General features: G+C 33.7%; 1 pseudogene; it reads left to right on the top strand.

Annotated features, from left to right (window-relative positions):
- The first annotated feature begins 4925 nt into the window (after nucleotides 1-4925).
- Nucleotides 4926-5130, top strand: LOC123394660 (annotated as a pseudogene).
- The last annotated feature ends 22087 nt before the right edge of the window (nucleotides 5131-27217 follow it).

Here is a 27217-nt window from a genome sequence, read left to right as displayed (position 1 = left end):
TGACTGAAGAGATTAATTAATTAATTATGTACTCATTCTTTGATCCAGTCAGTAAGCTTATGTTGAGCATTTGTTATTTGCCCTGAAATATTGTAAGTACTTTGGGTAAAAAACAAAATGGCAGATGCAAAATTCCCCTTCTGGTGGAGCTAATATTCCTGGAGTAGACAAAAAGAAGGAGACCACAGAATAGGTGATATAAATTTTGGTGGTAGTAAGTGCTATGACAAGGAATAAAGTACATAAAGAAGTCCAAGAATTGTAAATAATTACTTAAAGTTAGCATGGTCAGGGACTTCTTCAAGGAAAACACCTTAAAAAGAGAATGAGTCATGTTAAAATTTGTGGAAAGTGCATTTCAAGCAGAAGCAAGTACTTTGTACTATAGCCGCTATTTTTAATGTTTATAATAAATCCAAACAATCATGTTTAACATGATTGTTAAATATCTAAGTCTCCAAGTTTAATCAATACCACCATTCTACTCTGGGCAAGTATATGAAGACTACCTCTATTATTATTTTGTATTTTAGTTTCACATTGTAGTAACCTCCAAAAAACCTACATAATAATATTTCATTAAATTTTCATATAAATTTACTAATATTTTAAGCATCTGTTTTGCTTTTTCATTCATTTTTTTTTTTGGACAAGTATACTGCAACTTAGTACAACAGATTTTTGAACAGTAGATTTATGTGAGACTAATTTCTACTTATATTCTATTTATACCTCTATATTTAAAAACCAGGACAGATATTCTTCCTTAAAAACAACAACAAAAAAACTTAATTGTATCAGAACAATGTAGTTTAATAAAAATATAACCTTCAGAAATAAAATATTCCTTAATTCTAAACACAAGAGTTGGATTGTTTTACAAAGACAGAGTACTAATGTATCATTCACAGTTTCCATGCTAAGCAAAACCTAATTTAATCATGAACATATGTTTGAAGGAATCCTTTCTGTTTCAAGAGAATGACTCTTACTGCATCATTCTCTAGTGAGATAATAGCATAGTTCATTTTCCAGTCAGGTATAATCTTTTGCTTTCAAGTAGATATGACATTAATGACTTTCAACCTGAAAACCTGGCTAAAACCTATTTCATGATTAATTAGTCCCTTTTAGAAACTCAATTAAATGCTAGATGCCATGCATTAAAATGGAGAGATAATGACTGACAGAATGGAGAAACATGGGTGTGCATAAATTGTCTCTGACCTGATTTAAAGACTTAAACTGAAAATTTAACATCAAAATGAATATTATAATAATGTGTCATGTCCATCATTCTCTCAGCCAGGGTAGCATCATCAGGTTTTACCACAGCATGAATACTGACATTGTTTCACATTTGTTTTAGTCAAAGTACACAGTTCCTACAGGGTGAAATACTGTAGTTGTTTTAGGACATACCAATTTTCATAGTACTGTGCAACTTTTTCATTCTTTGCTAAATTTTGCTTTGAGATATTTTCTGGATGATATCAGACCATCAGACTAAAAGCACAGAATCCTGGGAATGACTTCTTGAGGAGACTGTTGGTTCTAATAAGAATATTAGAGTCATCTAGTCCAATTTTTCATTTTATTTTAATTGCCATAGTCAGGTTCAGAGAAGTTTATTTGTAGTCGTCGTCATACAATACTTTTGAATGGTTTTATTTTAATAACTGGATATCTGAACCTCAGAGTCATCTCGTTTCTTTTTCAGAAAATCTCTAAAAAGTGTGTTGATTTCTTCTTTCATAGAAATAGAACATTATATGAACAGTAATTGTCAGATGCCAGATAAGTTAGGAGTTTTAGTGTATTTTACCTACACTCAAATATAAAAGTGTTTCAGTTTATTTTTTAACTTTACAATGTTGGACATTAGTCATTTTTTTCATTATTATTAATTCATACATGCATGCCTTGTCTTTTTTATTTTTGCCTAATATCTAAAAGTAGTGTTTTGTAGTATTTAGTTTGAAGTGTAAATTATAAAAATTCTGATGGTATCCAACTGAGAAAAATAGCAAAGTAAAAATAAAAACAAAATCACCATAATACTTTATTATCCATTACCTGAATACAATTAAAATTAATTTTGTGATGAATTTCACTTCCTTCTTTCCTTCCTTCCTCTCTCTCCCTCTTTCCTATATCTGTCATATCTATGATTAAATCATCCATCTATTCTTTTCTGACTTTTTAAACTTTTTATTTTAAATTTACTCCTCAAAAAAGCATAATTCTAAGGCTTAATAGTTCATTTTATATTCAGTCATGTTTATAATACAGAAAGAACAGATTTCATTGGAATGAAACAACCAGGGAGAAATGGCATTAAGTCCTCCAAAAAGAAACATTCAATGGATAAATACAAACTAATGTACACAAAATGTAATTATTGTGGTAAAATTGCAAGCAACAAAACTAATGAATCAAATAAACAATGGTAATTTGGAGGAAATATATAAGGAAAACCATTACCTTGGGGTGCCTAGGTGGCTCAGTCAGTTTAGTTTCTGTCTTTGTCTCACTTCATGATCCCAGGGTCTTTGGATCCAGCTCCAAATCAGGCTGCCTACTCAGAGAGAGATTCTGCCCCTTCTCTAACCTCTGCCCTTCTCCTCCATCCTAGCTCGTGCTTATTTGCTTTCTCTCTTTCTCTCTCTCTCTCTCCATCTCTTGTGCTCTCTCTCAAATAAATGAAATCTTAAAAAAAAAAGAAAAAAGAAAACCATTGGCTTGATGATAACATGCTAACTAAAAATAGGTGCTTTGTGTACAAAATTATTACTTTTTTTTTTTTTCCTGGTCAAAGACTCAACTAGAAGATCCAAGATCATCATTGAATGAGTGCATTTGGCAACCATTCTGGACATAAAATGAATGCCCATTGGTCTGGCCTTGTGAATAGAGATTACCATAACACATACTCATGGAAGATAGTTCAGGTTAGAGTTCATAAAACAATTAAAATATCTTTAGTAACTGTAATATTGAGAATACTGAATTAGATAGATCATTAGTCTCAGCTAATAATTATAAATATACAAATAAAATATATTTGTTATATTTTTAGCATGCTTTTGGGATATGCTACTTTACTTCCTATACAATTTCCCTAACATCACTTAAATAATATTGATTAGCTAAACCTCAGTTGTGACAAATACATAATACATAACAAATACATTCTTCTAAGAATTTAAGAAAGCATTTTAAAATGTGAGACTGCTCAAAAAATATTCATAATACCTTTTTAGTAATAAGATCGTGTGTGTGTGTGTGTGTGTGTGTGAATCATAATTATATAGGTTGGTTTGATTCTTCTTATTTCTTAGCTACTCAACTGAATACAAAATTATAGCTACTATTATACAAAAATAACAAATACCAAATAATTAGCATTCTTGAACCTCCCAAGATTACAATTTGGCAGGAATATGTGGCAGATACTACAATCAGGTACCCACTAGGATATAAATAGAGAATACAGAATGTTTCTCTTGGCATTTTTGTCAACAAGTTATACGGACAAATACTTTGGACATTTTCCAAGAAATATTTTTCCTGATTGTTAGATTGTTCAAAAGGAGTTCTTAAAATACAAAATCCTTTCTAAAAGAAAGTTATTTTAATTAGTTTGAAGGAGTTAAAACACTGGTGACAAAAATAAATTGTGCTTAAAAAAAATAAATTGTGCTCTTAACTCTAAATTACCTTTCTTTGAACTTTTGTATACAATGTGAATGAGCACTTCATGAAGGCCACATTTAACTAAATGCCTTCATAATCAATAATCACAGAGTACTCATTATCTGTATCTCTTCTAATTAGAACCCACATTCTAGAAATATGTTGTGCATGGATTAAATACAAATAAATTTCCAGCTTGTATTATGCTATTTAGGATGGTTTTCACTGTATGAATGTTGGTAGTTTAAGGACTGACCAGCAGGGCCCAAATTGCAACTGAAGGTTTGAGTTAACACATTAACAAAAAACGAGGTTAGTTTTTCCTAAATGCATATGAAAAAAAATTTGTTCATGAATAGGATTTCAGTCAAGTCATAATTATTTTGCAGACTATAGAGTTAAGTTCTCATATATAAAATATAGAACAAAATATGATAATTTAATAATGTGAAATGTTAATTTATCTTGGAATAAACAAGTAAATAATTTGCTTTGCTTCAAAAGATAAAAACAAGTATAGATCTTTTTGTCACTGGAATCAAATTCCTAGTAGTATAATTTAAGAATTATATGTTGGCCACAACTATTAATAATTAAAATCAACTTTTGTGGTTTCAATTTGATCCTTTATTTCTATTATTAAAACATTTATGTTTCAACTTGTTTAGAAAGTGTATTTAAATTCTGTGAACATTCAGACTCATGTAAGAAAAAGACACTGTTGTGATATTTTAACTAATACATTTGAAAATTATAACTATGTTTATAAATTTCAAATTTTACTTTAATTCTTATTATTTTGCTCTTTTATAATTTAACATTTACTAATTAGGATATGGTTCTCATAGAAATTAAGGAAATTTTCCAAGATTATATTATGAACCAAGGGTTCGTATGGGTGTTTAAATGGGTTAGAAGTGGCATTTAAATATATTTTTCTATCTAATTTTGAAATGTTTTTTCTACTACACTCCCTATGCCTGTCACAGAAGTAAACTGTAGAAAATTATACATCTTGCTATTCATTATTTAGAAAGCAGAAATATTGCACAGATGCTCAGCATGCCATCATATTTTAAATGAAAATTAAAAGAATTTCTCAAAGATGAATACTGAGAAGTCATCATCAAGTAAAACTAAGGGAAAGGATATTCCAGAGTGAACAGTTTGGGTAAATGCATGGACAAGGGAATACAACATAAAAAATACAACATAAAAAGACTTCTGTGATACTTACCTGGCAGGAGTGATACCGTGATCAAGAAGGTGTTTTTTTCCCAGGGCAATGCTTACTCATTGCACTCTAGGGCATTAATAAGAGAGTTTGTATTACATGAAAAAAAGTAACAACAAAATCAGATGGACATTTATGAATCTCAATTTTGCAGAACAGTAAAAAATATTTGAGGAAGAAAGATTGCTATCGTATTCTTCTCACTACCCTCTCAACCCTCAAATAAGGGCAGTTATCCTTTGCATATGATAATATCATTTTCAGAATGTTATAATTAAAATGATGCCAAAAAATAATAGTGAACTCAAAAATAAACTGATCTAATTCTCTTTCATTTTTAATATAAAGAAAAAAAGTTGAACCCAAACACTTGTATGACATCATAAGTGAAGATTAAGTTATCTCATATAATCTATATTTATTAAGACAATTTTGAAATGTAGCTAATGTAGTAAATTTTAAGGTGTAGTATGATCATAATGATATCTACTTTAAAAATATCAATATTCATATCCAATAACCCCAAGGAAATAAGCCCTTAGGAAACGTTCACATTCCTCAAATTTCCCCACCATCAACACTATTCCCTTCTCACACAATGTGGACTAAGTTAATCAAATAGTAACTATAATTAAAATTTGTGATAATGCACTCTGCACTGACACAGAGTCACAATCTGGAGTTTGAAAAACACTGACAATATGGTCTGAGCAAATTCTATTTCACTATATTAACCACAATTCTTTTTCTCTACCAAGATCAGCTACCTAGCTGAATGCTATCTTCATATTACTTCTCTGTGCCACTAGCTACAATTAAAAAGTGTTAAATACTTTAATTTTTCATATCCAAATGATTTTGAAATAATATAAATATATAAAGCAATCAGAGGAAAATAAATAACGGATAGGTAGAGAAACATTTTGTATCCTTAAAAACTTTGGGTGTTTAATTTAATAGGCTGTAGTGTATTTATCAAGTGCAAAAGAGAAAATAAATAAAATAAATAAATAAATAAATAAATAAATAAATAATAAAATAAATAAAATAAAATAAATAAAACCCATACAGTCTGATGTAATTTATGTCAGGAAATCATCCTAAAAATCATGAAGTGGTTGTTCTGAGTAACTTTTAAGGGGTTATAATTACACTATGCTTATCCGTAGTTAAGCTTTGCATCTTACTTTTCCTTGGTAAAAGCAGAATACATTGAATCGACAGAATGGTGAAATATATTTCAGTCATCAAAAATCTTGAAGGTACAGATATAAAACAATAGTCATGGAATATAGGAAGAAAGTAAGACGAAATGAACAAAATTTGTACGGACAGCAACATTCAAAGTTATATACAGAATGGTCAGCATTTTGAAATTTTATGGCTGTGGATGAGAACTTGGCATTTAATATATTAAGGTGAATGCCTTTGATCCTTATTGATATTTAAGTAATTTAATTAGTATGTAGATATTTTAAGAATATTAATAATTGGGGCACCTGGGTGGCTCAGTGGGTTAAGCCGCTGCCTTCCGCTCAGGTCATGATCTCAGGGTCCTGGGATCGAGTCCCGCATTGGGCTCTCTGCTCAGCAGGGAGCCTGCTTCCCTCTCTCTCTCTCTGCCTGCCTCTCCCACTACTTGTGATTTCTCTCTGTCAAATAAATAAATAAAATCTTAAAAAAAAGAATATTAATAATTTACACCTTTATATAGTAAACATTATGTATCATTACCCTTGTCAGTATTTTATATAGGTGTGTACACACACATAACTTAATTTTCTCCAAAAAGCAATGATTATCTTTACATAAAAGTGGTGCTATCTTTATTTTATAGTGATCTAATTCAGACAAAAAGAAAGTTAATTGCCCCATTTTACTAGGGAAATTTGTACAGAGGCTGTATTGCTCTACCATCCATAGTTGGCACATTCTAGGTTTCTATTTTTATATACCTTTTTATTTATCTTGCCTATGTCATATCTGTAAAGATATTTAACCATTAGAGTAACATTTTAAGTGTAGGTTTAAACCATATTGAATTCATGTATACAATTTATGAACTTTAAAGTTTCAATGTAATATGATATCATATTTAATGCAACTTTAGAGAAGAATTCCCTATATATTTAACTATGAGAAATTAATATTCACATTTGAAAGTTCAGTTAGGGGGTATCTGGGTGGCTCAGTTGGTTAAGCATCTGTCCTTGGCTCAGGTTATGATCCCAGGATCCAGGGACTGAGTCCCACATGGGGCTCCTTGCTCAATAGAGAGGCCTGCTATTACCCCTGCTTGTGGTTTATTGTTCTCTCTCTTTCAACTTGTTTTAAAAAAGCACAATTCAATTTTTCTTTTTTAAAAATTTATAATGTTTCATTTGTTTAAACTTATGGAATTATATTATATATACAAATTTCAATAAAAGGAAAATTTTGTTTAAATTCTCAGGTCTTCATTAACTTCCCTAGCCAAACTGAAGTGATAATTTTTACAATATTTAATTGGAAGTTTTATCTGATAATCTCTAAGTGTGAATTTTTAATTTTTCTTTAATGATCTTAAATCAGAATTTCACACTGCATAATTGCAATTAAATTATGTTAACCATTTATATTTTTAATACTTTCCTTCTCAGACCAAGAATGTGTCAATGGTACCTGTCACTAAATCTGTTCTACACTGTCTTAGTGTATTTAGATATTTCAATAAAGTGAGAAACTTTTAAAAAAGCATGATCCCTTGAAAAAAGGAAATAAGACTTCCTCTATTTGCAGAATATTTGATTGTTTACATAGAAAATATTAAGGTACCCTCAAAACAATTACTAAAACTAAGTAAATTTAGTAGTTAACACATATAATTTTAGTAGCATCGATTAATTCAAATGGCATGCTAGAAACAATTCAATGATGCCAACAAACTTAAATTACTTCAAATAAACTAAACAGAAAAGAAAATGTTAGAACTCTTTCTAAATACAGAACTAAAAATTTCTGGGAGAAATTACAAACCTATGTAAATAGAAAGTTATTCCATGTTCATGAACTGAAAAGCTTAACATTTATATGTCAGTTCTTTCCTAATTGACTTGTAGGTAAAATTCCAATAGAAATCCCAGGGGGCTTTTTTTTTTTTAAGCTTTTATTTATTTACTTGATAGACAGGGATTACAAGTAGTCAGAGAGGCAGGCAGAGAGAGAGGAGGAAGCAGGTTCCCCACTGAGCAGAGAACCGGATGTGGCGCTTGATCCCAGGACCCTGAGACCATGACCTGAGCCAAAGGCAAAGGCTTTAATCCACTGAACCACCCAGGTGCCCCCCCCAAGGGGGCTTTTTTAAGATAACTTTTTATTTCTTTTAGAACAGTTTTGTATCTAGCAAAAAATTGCAAGCCAGTACAATGTGGTTCATTGATTTTTGGCAAGGCAAAAATAGATGAATATTGATTTTTAATGAATATTGTTGGTATTACTGGCTATCCATAAGCACAAGAATGAATTTGGAGCCCCTACTGTACACTATATATAAATATAACAGAGATGGGTCAAAGACCTGAATTTAAAACTTAAAACTATTAAGTTCTTAGAAGAAAATGTGAAAAATGTCATGAACTTAGATTAAAAAAGGTTTTTTTATAGATATGATACCAAACACACAGTAATCAAAGATAAAATAGATAGGACTTCATCAAATTAAAAATTTTGTATGTCAAAGAACACTAACAAAAAAGTAGGAGGGAAAACCTTATACAATAGGATAAACATTTGCAAAATTAGTGAAATGCCATTATTTCTAGGCCACTCAACTGACAGTGCAAGAAAGTGTGTGTGTGTGTGTGTGTGTACTAGCTTGTGTGTACATATATATCCACAAACACTTGTATATATAATCATCTGCATCTATTTAAGCTAAACATACATTCATATTGATGTACATTCAACTTCAATATGTTTCAACATGGATCTTTCTAGCCTCCTCCCCTTGTTTATCTATAACTTCTCAGTCCAATAGTGAAAAACTGGACTCTCACCATGTGCCATTTATTTACTTAATTGTTTAATTCCAGTATAAATATATAGTGATTTCAGAATTCTTAACCTTTACTCAATGGGAAACGACTTTATTATCTAGAATATAAATCTGTAGTTCCTTTACCTTTGGCTTTCAAGGATCTAAATGTTTTGAAATTATTTAGCTCAGTATTGCTTCCCCCACTTCCTTCAGTAGTTTTCTATATTTGTAATGCATTTAAATCTTTTGTCACATTCTGCATTCCATACTGAGATCTGCTAACCTGTTAAATGATTTTTTAATTGCATATATTAAGTTTTATTCTATCCACTGTAAAGTTCTATTGGTTTTGACAAACGCATGCTGTCATATACTCACCATGACACTATCATATAGCAGCTTTACTATCCTAAAAATATCCCATGTGCTTTACTTATTCTATTCTCCTTCTTAAACTTGAACCTGTGGCAAACCACCAGTCTTTTAAATGCATGTATAATTTTGCCTTTTCTAGATTGACATGATATAATCATATAAAATGTAGCTTTTATATACCAACTTCTTTGATTTAGTAATATGCATTACAGATTAAACTGTCTTTTTGCAGTTTGAAAGGGCATTTCCTTTCTTCAGTGGGTAACACACACTGTATAAACATACCATTGTTTACTTATTCATCCGTCCATTGAAAGAAAGCTTGGCTGCTTGAAATTTTTGCCAATTATGGATAAACATTTGCATGAAGATTTTTGTGTGAACATGTTTTCAGCTGAGATGTTAGTTATTCCAGGTGATAATTATTGTGTTCAATAAGCCCCAGAGGATAGAACTTTATCTGGAGACTAGAGCTTGGAATAAGATCAAATAGCAACAAGGTTATGAATGGGACTTTTCAAAAGAGATCAAAATACTGTTTTCTAAAGATGGGGCTTTTCACAGGCTCCCAAAGAGGCAAATCCTTCTGTTGACTATGAGTCTGCCAGCCCTCCTGACTACCACACCATGGAGTTGGGGAAAGGGGAGATGGATAACTCCAAGCAAAATGCCAAAGATCTCACTGTTCTTACCAAGTTTCTCTAGTTTCTCTCAATAAATACTTTTCAGTTTTTCTTCTGTGCCTTTGGTTATTTGTAAAAGTTCTAAAATGTTTGATTATCATACTTTGGCAGTATTTTTATTTCTTATGTGAGAGAGTAACCTCACAGAGGTCATTAGTCCAACTTCTGAAAGTCCCACACTACTTTAGTAATCTCTTCTCTAATACTTTGCCAACCGTAGCAGACATAAACCAGAAATATGCTAAAAAAAAAAAATCTGTTTCCTAATCTTTCTCTAGACATAATTTCATCAATCATACATTCTATGAGTTACTATGAATGACACTCTAAGCATTTTTCTACTGGATATTATGGGTTGCCATCTTTCCAGGCTCTGGTAGTGACTCATAAGCCATCAACTGCTCAGCTCTTAAGTCAAAGGTATACCTTTTAGTTATAATCATTGTTTTTTTTAATGCCAGCCATTCACTTCTAGGTACCAGTTTCTGGAATTAGTTATGATAGACATGATATTAGTTATTTTCCTTGACAAATGATCCTCAATCTCAATGGCATGAAACAGTTTTTGTTTCTCTTCTACCTCACCAGGGTATGTTGGCAGGAGTTCTTCTCATGATAGCCACTCCAGATTCAAGCTAATGGAGGTTCCATTGCGACAAATAATTCAGAATTGACAAGGGCATGGGGACTTACTTGCTCAGAGATATACATCACTTTTGCTTACATTGTGTTGGCAAGAACAAGTCACATGTGCATAAGCAACTTTGAAAGAGGAGAAAAAATTGCAATCCAACTGTGTACCCTTGAGAAAAGGAGAACTTATAGCAAGAACAGTTGAAATATACTCCCAGAACTCTAGCAATTCAGTTATTTATCATTCATATTAGGAAGTAGACAGGCTAGAAGATTTACATTCTTATGCCTTTTCTGAGTAAGTCTTGTATCTACAATGTTAAATCAGGAGAGTAGCTATTGCTGTAGAGTAGCTCTAACCTAGAGATGGAAAAATAAATTTCATTTCCAATGCTTGCTTAAACAGATTGATAGCAATTGCCCAGGGTGGTGTTTTGAGAAGTATTTTGAAGGCTCTTCAAGGCTCAGTGGAAAGGATTGCCATCATAGATTAATGTATTTTAGATAAACAAAACTATTATAGACATCTGAAATAGGTAGTTCAATCATTCTACTCTCCAGAGCTCTAAGCATACAATGTGAGCAGCCATACACCAGCTTCAGAATAATAGAAATATTTTAAACAAAATATCATGTCAAGTACTTTCAATATGTTTATAAAATTTATAGTAATTATACATATCTCTAGAATAGAAATACCTGACATCTTGTGCACCATAAAAAAAAAATACTGTCATACCAACATTAAAGTACTAATTACATATATATTCATGTGCATACATATATATGCATATATATTTTTTTTAAGCATAAGCTTTGAGTTAAAGAGTAAGGAATGTTAGTTATGTGAAATTCACAACCATCAATTGAAATATGCCAAATTTTTTGGCATCAGTTGAAAAGTTTCTAATAACTGTTTAATCAAACTTATCTAGAAAAAAATTTCTCAGAAAGATTTTTCTAAATAATTTTAGATTATGTTGAAAAAGATTAGATTATGTTGAAAAAGGAAGTATTCCTCTTAGCTCTATCTCCTCCAACTTTTTGTATTTATCTCTGTGTTGATATCTGGTGTGTTTTCTCCCAAAAGATTCTACAAAGGAATCCCTGCCAATATTTTGCCATTCATTTGCATCCCTTCCACTATTACTAGGCAATATTTGGTCTCTCATGAATGAGAGCTGCTACTGTCACATGGTCACTAAATCCGTAGATGTTTAAGTAAAACACCTTATATTGTATTGAAAAATCCCTTTCTCTCTTAACAGTGGGACACTCAGATTGAATCATGTGGACTCATCCCATAGAATGAATTATTTACCAGAGTACTTTTCTATCCCTTTGGCAAAAGGACCTCTGTTGAAGCCAATCTGTCTCTTTTCCTTGCCTAAATCATAAGGTGAATATAACCTAGTATTAATCTGGATCTTTTGGAGAATCGTGAAAAACAGTTTTAAAATGTCCTTTCTCACTAGTGACATGGATATAGGCATGGACATTAAGTTCTGTATAACTGAACATATCTTTAGTTACATAACCATTACTTATATTACAATAAATTTACCTAAGTGGTTTTATCTAGATTGGCACTTACCATAATTATAAATTAATGACTTCCTTTGTCAATCACACATTGTTACCAAATAATACCCATGTTTTTGCAGTGTCTTGTTCCATAATAGGTTGCATATAATGTTAAACGTAAAACAACTTTGGGAAGTTTCATATAAATATCCATTACAAAAAGGCTTCTAGGAATTAGCAGTAATTTAGTCCATTTTCTTACTTCTATAGAAAAGATAGCAAAAGCCTCCAAATTAAATGATTTGTCCAAAGTCACAAGTTACTTAGTGGTAGGGCCCAAACTATAACTATTTTCTGACTGCTAATTCAGTACCAAATATCCCCCAGATTTTTCTTTAATTTAAAATCAATTAAAAAAATCAGGGGAATATTTGTTTCAGAGGTAAAGTTTAGTAATTCATCAGTTGCATATAACACCCGGTGTTCATTCCATCAAGTGCCCTCAATGACCACCACCCAGTTACTTCCCTGATATTTAATTCAAGTTTAACAAAAGTTTTATATTTTATACTAAATTTATGGTTAAAATAATTGGTATTTTGTATAACGTCTTACCCCAAAATATTATTGTATAATACAATCTTTTATGTCATGACTGTGACAAAATTTTGACCTGACTCAGTAAGGAGGGCTTATCCTACTTAACAATGTCTAGTATAAGAGCTGGAAGTCTCAGAGTTGGAGGGTGAGAATGGAATATTTTAAGACTATTTCACTCAGCTGTCTGGGAGTTGATTCTAGGAAGATTCAAAGAGCTGAGGCCTGGCACAGCTTCCCAAGCAACTCATTCTATCTCTATGTGATCTCTCAAAATGTTATATCCAGTATGGTGTCTTACATGTACTCATATTTCTTACATGTTATCTCAGGGCACCTAAGACATGTGTCTCAAGAAGGATAGTCAGGTGAAGCCACATCACATTTTATCACTCAGTGAGGTATCTGACTCGTAAATCACTCAATGAGATGTCTGGCACATTTTATTTGTCAAGGTCATTACATAAGTCTGCCAAAGTTCAAAAGGAGGGCACCTGACTCTTCTCTCTTGATGGCAGAGTTTCAGCTTCATATCATAGGGAGATGATTGTGATGAAATAGTAATTAGTATATCTGTTTTTGAAAAATACAGTCTGAAATGGTCCTCTGGTCATAATAACTCAAAACCACCTCACATCAAAAATACAGTCATCTCCTTCACCAAAACTCCCAAGTCTTGCCTTGTTATGGCATTATCTAGGATGTCCAGAGCATCCCAACTATAGCTCCTTAAATACAGTCCTTTTGAAAGTTATCTGTCCCCATACATCCTACATCAATGATAGGACAGATAAAGGAGAGCTACTATAGATCCTCCAGTTCAAAATCTGAGAAACTGAAGGTGCTTAAGAGCCATGGGTTCCAGCCTGGAACATTCTCCCAAATCTTTGAGTAGGGTTTGGTCTTACTGTTTGGTAAGATCTGTGTGTGTCTTGGCTCTGCTAAGTTATGTAAATAAGTAATACACAGTAATAGTGCAAGAAAGGAGCAAGACAGACATAAAACATTGTTATGGAGTTAATATTCATGTCCTACCAAAAATCATATGTTAAAACCCTCGTATGTTGACCTCCCTCCATGTGATTTTATCAGGAGGTGGTCCTTTGGGAGGTAATTAAAATTAGATGAGATCATGAGAATCCTTGTAAGTCCTTATAGGGTCATAAGATGGCTTGCTTCCTTTCTCTGCTCTCTACCATGTGAAGATAAAGGACAAATCACCAGTACAGAAGAGGGCCCTCACAAGAACTTGATTATGCTGGTACCCTGATCTTGGACTTCTAGTTTCTTAAACTGTGAGAAATAAATTTCTGTTGTTTATAAGTCACCCTGGCATTTTTGTTATAGCAACCTGAGTTAAGACAGATGGATAGAAAACAGAGAAATAGCAGGTCTAAATCCTTACTTGTAAGTAAATGCCAGAAATGTAAATGGATTAAACAGTCAGATCAAAGGAGGGAGATTGGCAGAATAAAAAGAAGAAGAGGAATAAGTAGTAGAGGAGGAAAAGGGAGAAGGATTGGGAGGAGGAAGAAGATGAGAAAAACACAATCCAACTAAATGGTCTGCAATAGCTGGAGATTCAATACTCCACCTTATAGACAGTTATAGAATACAATTATGTGGAAATTAAACACATATTTGGGTGAGGGATGCAATGGGGAGTGACTGCTAATGAGTACAATGTTTCTTTTAGGAGTGATTAATGTGTTTTGAAGTTAAATAATGATAATAGTTGCATAACTCTGTGAATATACTTAAAATCCCTTCAAAAGGATTAATTTCATGGTATGTGAATGATATTTCAGGAAATCTATTATAAAAGTCACTTACAACTTATTAATTAGATGAAAAATTATACCATTAACAAAGAGAAAAATATCTGAATAGACATTTTTTTCTGAAGAGATTCAAATGGCCAATAAGCTCATGAAAGTATGCTCAACATTAGCCATCAGACAAATGTAAACATAATCACAGTGAGAAACCATTTCACACCCACTAGGATGACTATAATAACAGAGAGAGAGAGAAAGCAAGCATTGGTGAGGATGTGAAAAAAACAGAACCCTCATAAACTGCTAGTGGGAATGTAAAATGGTGTAGTTACTGTGGAAAACAGTTCTGCCATTCTTAAAAAGTTAAACATAGAGTTACTCTATGACACAGCAATTCTATCCCTAGGTGTATAGTTAAAGGAAATTAAAATTTATGTCCACACAAAACTTGCACGTGAATATCTATAGTATCATTATTTATAATACCCCAAATGGGAAACAACCCAAATGTCCATCATATTTAATGAATAAGTAAAATGTGGCATATCCATACAACTGATTACTATTTAGTAATGAAAAGAAATGAAGTAGTTATAGACACTACAACAGTCATGAATCTTAGAAACATTAAGTTAAATTTAAAAAGGCAGTCACAAAAAACTATTGTATGATTCCATTTATATGAAATATTTAGAATAGGCAAATCTATAGCAATAGTAAGTAAATTACTAGTTGCCTAAGACTAGGGGGTGAGAGGAGGTTGTGGCAATGAGGAGCAACTGCTAATGGTCCAGAATTTCTAAATATTCTAAAACTCATTGTGAGGTGGTTGCACAACTCTGTGAAAACAGCAAATACCCTAGAAATGTTCAGTTTATAAATAGATAAATTATATTTCATGTTATATATATTTCTTTTTTTTTAAAGGTTTTATTTATTTATTTGACAGACAGAGACCATAAGTAGGAAGAGAGGCAGGCAGAGAGAGGAAGGGAAGCAGGCTCCCTTACAAGCAGAGAGCCTGATGTGGGACTCGATCCCAGGAATCTGGGATCATGACCTGAGCTGAAGACAGAGGCTTTAACCCACTGAGCCACCCAGGGGCCCTATATTTCAATAAGGATGTTTTTTTAAAGCAGTTATGTTGTTCACATATGTGCAATTTGTCTTAACTTCATGTGGCATCATCATCTGGGACAGTTCAAAGGCTAAGGGATAGATTTATCTCAAGGCTGAGAACGTCATACACTGAGCACCTAAAACTCCTTGGGCTCTTTGTCCATTTCTATATATTCCGAATACATGATGTTTCCAATATGACATTTTTATATAGGAAAGCTTTTTATTTATCAGCATAAGTTTGCCAAGATCATTTTCAAGAGAAGGAGTGACCCAACAAATAGCACTAATCTTTTAATAAAGTAGCCTGGAAAGTCACATGCTCTCACTTCCACCATACTCTCTTGGTTGGGGACATCGAACTGACTGAATTAAAGAGGAGAATCAGCACTTCTTTTTAAGAAGATACGGGATGCACATTTGAAAATAACTTTATTTGACAACTACATATTTGGAAAATACAAACTGCAGCAACTAAGAAACACCTGATGTTGAAACTCTACCAGTTTGCCCCATATTCCCAAGTCTCTAATTCTAACACACAATCTTGTTTTAAATTAAAATTTTTAACAAGATTTATCTATTTTAAGACATGTGTGTCTTCTCTTTTGCCTGTGGAGTGCTTAGGAGGATTGCCTTTAGATTAAGGATATGGTGATTTACTAAGATCCCAAGATTTGTAGTGGAAATCTGAATTTGAAAGATCATGAACTTAGAGAAAACATTCAGTAACTTGGTTCCTCCCTTTACTCACATGGACAAGTGTTTAATATTTTTTCCTCCATGAGATTTTGTTTGTTTTCTTAAGGGGGTGTGTAACCATATTCAGTGTTTATTGGATACCATTCACTATTATTATCACTTTCCAAACATTGCACTTTCCAAATGTTGACAAAATGGGGCAGGCACTACCATATTCAAATGAAAAAAAAAAAAAATAGATTCAGATAGAAGTTAAATAACTTGTCCAAGCTTCTAGCAATAGTGCTGGGATTCTGGCCTAGGCAGTATGGCTCTGAAGTCTCCAATCACTACCACTGTGCTATGCTGCCTTTCAAGAAAAAGGTAGGAGGATAAAAGATGCATTAGGAAGTACTGAAGAGATGGAGACAACTGGAGGTGAGGGAAGGAGATGATTTTCAACTACCTGGAGACCTTGCATGTCTGAGAGTCTCCAGAAATACCTTATATGCACAAGGCCTTTACTCGGATTTTAAGGAATAGAACTTGAGACATTTGATTACACCAGCCTGGCACAGAGCACATACTGTATAACTAATAATGCTGGTAATTATTTTTCTTTCTTCCAATCACTTTTCACTGCATGCCTGTCTGGAATTGCACATCTTTGCCAAAAAATCAAATTCAGTTTCCTATTTCTACTTCAAGCTAGGATGAGCTTCTTTCCCCATGTTTCTCTCCAGACCCAGGATTCACATCATCAGGAGAGGGGCTATTCCCAGGCAGCCTGGCAAACTTTTGAGAAGTCAGATGAATGCTGGGCCCTCTTCAGATACAAGGGAGAGCAGATGTCTTCCTAGAGTGGTACGCAAACTAATTGATCTACTTCCTCAGTCATTTATGGGGGTGAGTGAAAATGAGGAAGTGGGGGGGGCATAAGAAAAATTGGGAAAATTCATGTAGTTATTTTGAAAACAGCTAAAATTAAGAAATTTAAATTGAATTTCTGTATGTTGGGAAATATGGAAAGACAACAGAAAAATAGTTCTTCTCATTGGAATTGTGAACAGAAAGAAACATCTGAAATGAAGTCAGTACTTAGGGGACCCTAAAATGGAGCCTATACGCCACTTGGAAGGTCCACATGTGTATGTCCACTTCTAAAATCATAATTCTTTAAAACTAACTTATATAAGTCTATGTTTTTTTCCTTTTTCAACTCTGACTTTCTTCTTCCCACTCAAAGCACATTTCCCATTCCTCTGGAATCTGTCTCCTGGTTTCAGATTCCTAAAGACCCAAGATAAACCTTTGGTTTATTTTATGACCTCAATTCTTTCTTTGCAAAAACTGAATATCAACAGTATTAAAAGTAATAAGAGTCAAAATTTTTAGTTTTTGATTTAAATGTTTTAATTTTTCAAGGTCCGAATTTCATTGTTGTCTCTATATACACAAATATTCAGTTGCTTAAGAAATATAGTGAATAGTCATCAAATATTAAAAGATATGTGTGCAGTATATGTGTTTGTGTTGCAGATAGGTAGGAGACAATTCTTTCACAGAAAATAAATATTATGGGGGCAGTGGGTGGCTCAGTGGGTTAAAGCCTCTGCCTTCGGCTCAGGCCATGATCCCAGGGTCCTGGGATCGAGCCCCTCGTCGGGCTCTCTGCTCCGCAGGGAGCCTGCTTCTTCCTCTCTCTCTCTCTCTGCGTGCCTCTCTGCCTACTTGTGATCTGTCAAATAAATAAATAGAAATCTTAAAAAAAAAGAAAGAAATTAAATATTATGTAATAAAATAGTTCATAATAAAGGAAACTCTCTTAATCTGATAGAACCAAATCATAGTCCTTAATACTAGATAGCTTAAAGGGATGGATTCTTGCTCACATAAAAGATAATTATTGTAACAAAAAAATAATAATCTGCCAGATGTCAGTTAAAATAAAAATAAATCTTTATACATATTTTGTTGAAGTTTTTTATCAGGAAAAGATGCTGTATTTTGTCAAATGTTTTTCTGCATCTATTGACAGGATCATGTGGATCTTATCCTTTCTTTTATTGATATGGTGTATCATGTTGATTGATTTCCAAATATTGAATCGCCCCTACAGCCCCAGAATAAATTCCACTTGATGGTGGTGAATAATTCTTTTAACTTATTGTTGAATTTGACTTACTAGTATTTTATTGAGAGTTTTTTCATCCATGTTCATCAGGGATATTTGCCTGTAATTCTCCTTTATAGTGGGATCTTTGTCTAGTTTTAGAATCAAGGTAATGCTGGTTTCTTCACAGAATGAGTTTGGAAGTTTTCCTTCCATTTCTATGTTTTTGGAATACTTTGAGAAGTATAGGTATTAACTTCCCTTTAAGTGTCTGGTAGAATTCCCCTTGGAAGCCATCTGGCCCTGGATTTTTGTTTGTTGTGAGATTTTCAGTTACTGATTCAATTTCTTTCCTGATTATGGATCTGTCCAAATTTTCTCTTTCTTCCTGTTTGCTTTGGTAGTTTGTAAATTTCTAAGAATCTGTCCATTTCTTCCAGGTTCCCCAATTTGTTAGCATATAATTTTTCATAGCATTTTCTTACACTTATTTGTATTTCTGTGGTGTTGGCTGTGACCCCTCCTCTTTCATTTGTGATTTTATCTATTTGGGTCTTTTCTCTTTTCTTGTTGATAAGTCTGGCTATGAGTTTATCTTAATCTCTTTTTTTTATTCTTTTCGGCATAACAGTATTCATTGTTTTTGCACCATACCCAGTGCTCCATGAAATCCTTGCCCTCTCTAGTACCCACCACCTGGTTCCCCCAACCTCCAAAACCCCACCCCTTGAAAACCCTCAGATTGTTTTTCAGAGTCCATAGTCTCTCATGGTTCACCTCCTCTTCCAATTTCCCTCAATTCCCTTCTCCTCTCCATCTCCCCTTGTCCTCCATGCTATTTGTTATGCTCCACAAATAAGTGAAACCATATGATAATTAACTCTCTCTGCTTGACTGATTTCACTCAGCATAATCTCTACCAGTCCCGTCCATGCTGCTACAAAAGTTGGGTATTCATCCTTTCTGATGGAGGCATAATACACCATAGTGTATATGGACCACATCTTCCTTATCCATTCGTCTATTGAAGGGCATCTTGGTTCTTTCCACAGTTTGGCGACCATGGCCATTGCTGCTATAAACATTGGGGTACAGATGGCCCTTCTTTTCACTACATCTGTATCTGTGGGGTTAATACCCAGTAGTGCAATTGCAGGGTCATAGGGAAGCTCTATTTTTAATTTCTTGAGGAATTTCCACACAGTTTATCTTAATTCTTTTGAAGAACTAGCTCTTAGTTTCATCATTCCATTCTACTGTTCATTTTATTTTTGTTTTTGTTGTTTGTTTGCTTTCTATATCATTTACCTTTTTCTCTAATCTTTATTATTTCACTTATTCTCCTGGCTTTAGGCTTCATTTGCTGTTCGTTTTCTAGTTTCTTTAGGTATAAGTTTAAGTTGTGCATTTGAGACTTTTCTGGCTTCTTGGGGTAGACCCGTACTGCAATATATTTCCTTCTTAGGACTGTATTTGTTGTATCCCAAGGTTTTGGGCTGTCAAGTGTTCATTTTCATTTGTTTCCACATATTTATTTTATTCTTTAACTTCCTGGTTAACTCATTCATCCTTTAATAATATGTTCTTTAGGGTCGCCTGGGTGGCTTAGTGAGTTAAAGCCTCTGCCTTCAGCTCAGGTCATGATCCTGGGGTCCTGGGATCGAGCACCACGTCTGGCTCTCTGTTCAGCGGGAAGCCTGCTTCCTCTCCTCTCTCTCTCTGCCTCTCTGCCTACTTGTGATCTCTGTCTGTCAAATAAGTAAACAAAATCTTTAAAAAAAATAATAATAATATGTTCTTTAAGCTCCATGTATTTATAGTCCTTCCAATTTTTTCTTGTGGCTGAATTCTACTTTCATGGTATTGTGGCCTGAAAATGGTGTTATCTGGATCTTTTTGTACTTGTTGAGGACTGATTTGTGACTCAATATATGATCTATTCTGGAGAGTGTTCAATGTGCACTCAAAAAGAATGTGTATTCTGCTGCTTTAAGTAAAATGTTCTGAATGTATCTGTAAAAATCATCTGGCCCAGTGTGTCATTCAAAGCCATTGCTTCCTTCTTAATTTTCTACTTAGATGATCTGTCCATTGCTGCAAGTAAGGTGTTAAAGTCCTCTACTATCATCGAAATAGGAAACCATCAAAATCCTGGAGGAGAATACAGGTAAAAACCTCTTTGACCCTAACTGTAGCATCTTCTTACTAGACACATCACCACAGGCAAGGTAAACATAAGCAAAAATGAACTATTGGGACTTCATTGACATAAAACCTTCTGCACAGCAAAGGCAACAATCAACAAAACTGAAATGTGCCTATGGAATGGGAGAAGATAATTGCAAATGACGTATCTCATAAAGGATTAGTATCCAAAATCTACAAAGAACTTATCAAACTCAACATTCACAAAACAAATAACCCAGTTAAGAAATGGACAGAAAACATAAATAGAAACTTTTCCAAAAAGACATCCAGATGGCCAACAAACACATGAAAAGATGCTCAACACCACTTATCCTCAGGGAAATACAAATCAAAACAATGGTGAGAAACCATATCATCCTATCAGGATGGCTACAATTAACAACACAAGAAACAACAGATGTTGGCAAGGATACAGAGAAAGTGAACTTAACTCATACCGTTGGTGGGAATGCAAACTGGTACAGCCACTCTAGAGAATAGTATGGAAGTTCTTCAAAATGTTGCTGGGGGGAGGGGGGTTGGGAGAGGGAGGTGGGGTTACGTACATTGGGGAGGGTATGTGCTATGGTGAGTGCTATGAAGTGTGTAAACCTGGAGATTCACAGACCTGTACCCCTGGGAATAAAAATACATGTTTATAAAAAATAATTTTAAAAATAAATTTAAAAAAATAGAACTACCTTATGATCCAGCAATCATACTGCTAAGTATTCACCCAAAGATTACAAAAATACAGATTCAAAGGGATGCATGCACCCCAAAGTTTATAGCAGATAATGCACCCCAAAGTTTATAGCAGCATTATCAACAGTAGCCAAATGTGATCGACTGAAGAATGGATAAAGAAGAAAATTTGCCATTTGCAATGACATTGATGAAGTTAGAGTATACTATGCTAAGTGAAGTGAGTCAGTCAGAGAAAGACAAATGCTATATGATCTCAATCATATGTAGAATTTAAAAAAGAAAACAGATGAATATATGAGAAGGAGGAAAAGAAAAAAGAAGAGAGGGGAAACAAGCCATAAAAGACTCTTAACAATAGAAGATAAACTTGGGTTTGATGGAGGGAGAAGGAGGGAGTGATGGGATAGGTGGGTGATGTGTATTAAGGAGATCACTTGTTATGATGAGCACTAGGTATTGTATGTAAGTGATGAATCACTTTTCTACTCCAGAAACCAATACTGCACTGTATGTTAACTACATAAACTTTAAAATCAATCAATCATGAATATGTAAACCATCTTAGAAAGAGAGATCATCAACTGAACAACTAATTTTAATCAATAAGCATGTATAAAGTTGTATTAATACTTATGGATTTATAACGGGGACTTGTCAGTTAAAATGAACCTTATATATGAACATATAATACAGATTTTTTTGTCAACATAGAGAAAATATCAACTACATGTGCTTCTCCATGTTATTATGGCATGTTTTTAAATTATGTTATGACAATTTAGCAAAAATAATTTTTTTTAATTTAATTTTTTATTTTTTATAAACATATATTTTTATCCCCAGGGGTACAGGTCTGTGAATCACCAGGTTTACACACTTCACAGCACTCACCAAAGCACATACCCTCCCCAATGTCCATAATCCCACCCCCTTCTCCCAAACCCCCTCCCCCCAGCAACCCTCAGTTTGTTTTGTGAGATTAAGAGTCACTTATGGTTTGTCTCCCTCCCAATCCCATCTTGTTTCATTTATTCTTCTCGTACCCACTTAAGCCCCCATGTTGCATCACCACTTCCTCATATCAGGGAGATCATATGATAGTTGTCTTTCTCTGCTTGACTTGTTTCGCTAAGCATGATATGCTCTAGTTCCATCCATGTTGTCGCAAATGGCAAGATTTCATTTCTTTTGATGGCTGCATAGTAGTCCATTGTGTATATATACCACATCTTCTTGATCCATTCATCTGTTGATGGACATCTAGGTTCTTTCCATAGTTTGGCTATTGTGGACATTGCTGCTATAAACATTCGGGTGCACGTGCCCCTTTGGATCACTACGTTTGTATCTTTAGGGTAAATGCAAAAATAATTTAAATTGTTTATGGAATCATTCAAATATTTTCGTTATTTGGTTATTTGTAAAAAAATAACAGCAGTTATATATCGTATATCTATTGTCTAAAATTGAAACACATACACTCACACTCACAATAAGGTTTTATAATATACATAGTACTATTACCATATATATCTTATACATGATTTATGGAAAAAGTGAAATCGTTCTTAAACTCTTAAAAATATTTTTTTGGCAGGCACCTGAGTGGCTCAGTGGGTTAAAGCCTCAGTGGGTTAAAGCCTTGGCTCAGTTCATGATCCCAGGATTTGGGGATCCAGCCCCACATCAGGCTCTCTGCTTGGCAGGGAGCCTGAATTCCCCCTCTCTTTGCCTGCCTCTCTGCCTACTTGTATCTCTGTCTGCCAAATAAATAAATAAAATCTTTAAAAAAATATATATTTTTTCCAGTGTCTGGGTGGCTCTGTGGGTTAAGCCTCTGCCTTTGGCAGAGGATCAAGGATCAGGATCAAGTCCCGCATCGGGCTCTCTGCTTGGCATGGAATCTGCTTCCTCCTCTCTCTTTCTGCCTACTAGTGATCTCTCTCTATAATTAAATAAAATCTTTAAAAAATATTTTTTTCACAATTACAGTGTATTTTTGTTTCTCCAACATTTTTATTGTTATTTTTTGAAATATAATTTTATATATAATTAAAATTATTTTTAATCTATGAAATTTTATAAACTATTGTTTGTAATTGCTCTGAGGGATCTACTCTTGGTGTATACTTTGCCATCATTGTGTCATGATTTTCCTTGTAGTCTATATACTTCCTTAGGGTGATAACTATGTCATGTTCATATTTCCTGGCTCATTTTTTTTTTTAAGATTTTATTTATTTATTTGACAGACAGAGATCACAAGTAGGCAGAGAGGCAGGCAGAGAGAGAGAGAGGAGGAAGCAGGCTCCCTGCTAAGCAGAGAGCCCAATGTGGGGCTCGATCCCAGGACCCTGGGATCATGACCCGAGCCGAAGGCAGAGGCTTCAACCCACTGAGCCACCCAGGCGCCCCTCCTGGCTCATTTTATGTACCCACATATATTTATCAAATTGATGAATTTGTACTTGCTGTGTATATGCTATGTTTTCTAATTCTAAAAATTAAAGAAAAAACTGGCTATAATTATTGTTCGATTTTTTTAAAAAGGATGGCAAACTTTTGAGGTCTCAATTATTTCCAGTAAATTTTAATGCAAGATTTAAAAAGATATATATTTAAGTCTAATTTCTTCCATTGTCACTTTTTATAATAAATTGTTGTCAAAGGTGACGTGAATAGAATGAATAAATCTGAAAAAGTGTTACTTTCCTACCTTCTTGGGTAATAGTTGAACCTATGATTATGTTTCATCAGGAATGCTGCTTTTTAAAGCTTGTCTGTGAAGGTAAGAATTTGTTTAGTTTGTTCATCCACCAAAGCAGAAAATTAGATTATTCTAGAAGACTGATCAGCAGAGCAGAAAGTTAGCTACATCTACAGGTGAGCAGAGGTGGCATTGAGATGGAAAGTCATGCTGTGCCACTATGTTGGTGAAATTGTTTGAAAAGTGAAAGCATAAAAATCATTCAACAATATCTTCATGAAATAAATTATATTTCATTGAAATAACCTGAAACATTCCAGGAAAAATTAAATTAGCTTATAGAGGCGGTAGAAAATATAAGAAAGTGAAATATGTGGAAACTGAAAGATACTAGTGGAGATAATGAATAATGCAAATGTGTGAGGAACAGCATTTACATTTATATCTATTGTTATCTTAAAAATTATCATAAATGGTCCCTTAAGACGACACAGTTGGGAAAAAAAAAAAAAAAAAGACGACACAGTTGGGGTGCCTGGGTGGCTCAGTGGGTTAAAATCTCTGCCTTCAGCTCACGTCATGATCCCAGGCTTCTGGGATCTAGCCCTGCATTGGGCTTTCTGCTCAACAGGGAGACTGCTTTCCCCTCTCTCTATGCCTGCCTCTCTGCCTACTTGTGGTCTCTGTCTGTCAAATTAATAAATAAAAAAAAAGACAACACATTTATTTTTTCACAGTTTCTGTGGGTGAAGAGTCTGAACATTATTTGGCTCAGTCTTCTGTTTAGGGTTTCTAAGACTGCATCTCACATGTCAGCCTTTATTTGGGGACTTGCCGAGGAAAGGACCTACTTCTAAGCTTACCTGGATTGTTGGAAGAATTAATCTTTATGGCTGAGGGCACTGTCCTCACAACTAGAAGCTACTCTCTGCAATTAGAGACAAATTGTGTTTTGTTTTTATTGTTGTTGTTATTGTTGTTGTTGTTGCCATGGGGCATTCTCCTTAGGCATACTCACAACAAAGTGGATTGCTTCTACAGAGCTGATAAAGGAGAAAGTCTATAGAGTGAATCTGCTACCACTATAGGATTTTACATAATATAGTATAATTATGGGTGTGCCTTTCCATCATTTTTGCCATAGTCTCATTAGAAGCAAACCACAGTTCCCATCCAGATTCAAGAGGAGGATGTTACAAAACAATGTGAATATCAGAAGTTGACATCAAATTAAGGCTTTCCTACACAGCTTTCAAGGATCAAGAGCAATGAGAATTGCTGCTGGCTCATATGGTTATTCTGTTTTTAATGCTTTGAGGAAACTTAAAAATGTTCTGTATAGTGTCTGAACCAATTCCTACCAACAGTGCAAAAGGGATTTTTTTACCTCCATATCTTCACTCTTTATCTCTTATCTTCTTGGTGATAGCCATTCTTACAGGTGTGAGATGTTATCTTATTGTGATTTTGTTTTGATTTTCCTAAAAATTTGTGATGTTGAGCATGTTTTCATGCATCTGTTGATCATTTGTTGTCTTCTTTGAAAAAAAAAAAGTTCTATTTACTTCCTCAGCCAATTTTAAAAATCAGTTTGGGTTTTTGTTATTGAGCTGTATGAGTTTTTTATATATTTTGGATATTTGTCCGTTACCCAATATATTGTTGGCAAATGTTTTCTCCTATTATGCAGCTTACTTTTTCATTTTTTGACTTTTGTTTTGTTTTGTTTTGCTCTGCAAAAGCATTTTAGAAAACACAATCTTGTCCTCATTTTCAAATCAGGCCTTTCATCAAGGCTTTTTCACAGAAGAGCTTCTGTTAAGTGCTGAACATTTGAGGGTCCTTGCTCTACCTCCTGAAAATGGGTATCAATTTCACAGAGTTTGGCTATTAAAAGCATGCAACCCTTAACCAAGGTAGTACAATTTTAGAGGCAATTAGGTAGCTCTGAATAGAGATTTCCTTTAAAATCAATAGAGAATATCTAATAAAGTAGGATGTACTAAAGCTGTGTATATAAACAGCTTTGGAAACTTCCAGAAAAATTAATTTCCTATTATCTATTTTTCACAATAAAGTCCATCATTTTTAAAAAGCTTGTTGACTAAATGCTAATGGTGAATGTCATTACTGAGGTGCTCCTCCATAGTTCAGCACACATTTGAATACCTTGGAGGATTGAATACATATAACATTTCTTCAATTCTACCATGAGTAAGCTACTATACAGTCTGTAGGGACCACTTCTATTATGACTGGTTATATAGAAACTTTCTTTTAGAACATGTTGTTTAGTTTCAGAATTTTTATTTGCTTCTCCCCACCCTAACCCTTTTAATTTCTCTATAAAGAGTGTTTTAAAATTCCTGTCAGTGTTGCCTGGGAATCAGTCTCTATTGATTGAATTTCCTCTTGACATTGTGCTGCATTTCCATATTTCTTCATCTACACAATAATTTTTATTTTATCCTAGACATGGTATGTTATGTTGTAGAGATTTTAAATTCTGAACATCTTTTTTTTTTCTTTTATTGTTATTTCAGAAAACTCCTACCTTTGTTGAACTCAAAATATAAACTCTCTCTTAAATAGCATCTCAAATCTCAGTTATTTTACTTAGCTGAATTGCTTGGATTCTGTCCCATGTTTCTATATTTAAGGAGCCATCCAGATATTTAGGTAGAGTTTATGCACAAAAAAATGTATAGCACAGGACTCTTTCTTGTGTGCTTGCCTATTTCCATTGGCTGTGATTTTCCCAAACAGTCCGTTTTTTCTTCAAGACACTATTCTATGTAGTCAATGCCTTCCTTCAGGATTAAAACATTAAAATTCAATCGAATCCAAGACCATGCTTTCCTGGGTCTTTAAATTGTTTTTGTGTGTATGTGTATATATTTTGAGCATAGTTTATAGCTATTGTTTATATAGGATGGTCAATCCAGGATGTCAGGAGTCCATGCTTGTATCAGGAGTGGAAGTCCCATGAAAAGAACCAGTGATTAAATATTAAATACTGCATTCACAAGAATTCTTAATCTGAACGCTTGTTTTAGAACCCAATGGTCTCCACCACTCACATACCTCTATAAGGGATTATAATATATAACAAGGTTTATGCTTAACTGCATTCAGAATAATTGAAAATACTTCACAAATTTATGATG

This window comes from Mustela putorius, unplaced genomic scaffold, assembly GCF_011764305.1.
Source record: "Mustela putorius furo isolate JIRA1106 unplaced genomic scaffold, ASM1176430v1.1 tig00003834_pilon_pilon_pilon, whole genome shotgun sequence".
Taxonomy (NCBI): domain Eukaryota; kingdom Metazoa; phylum Chordata; class Mammalia; order Carnivora; family Mustelidae; genus Mustela; species Mustela putorius.
This window is presented reverse-complemented; position numbering and strand designations above follow the sequence as displayed.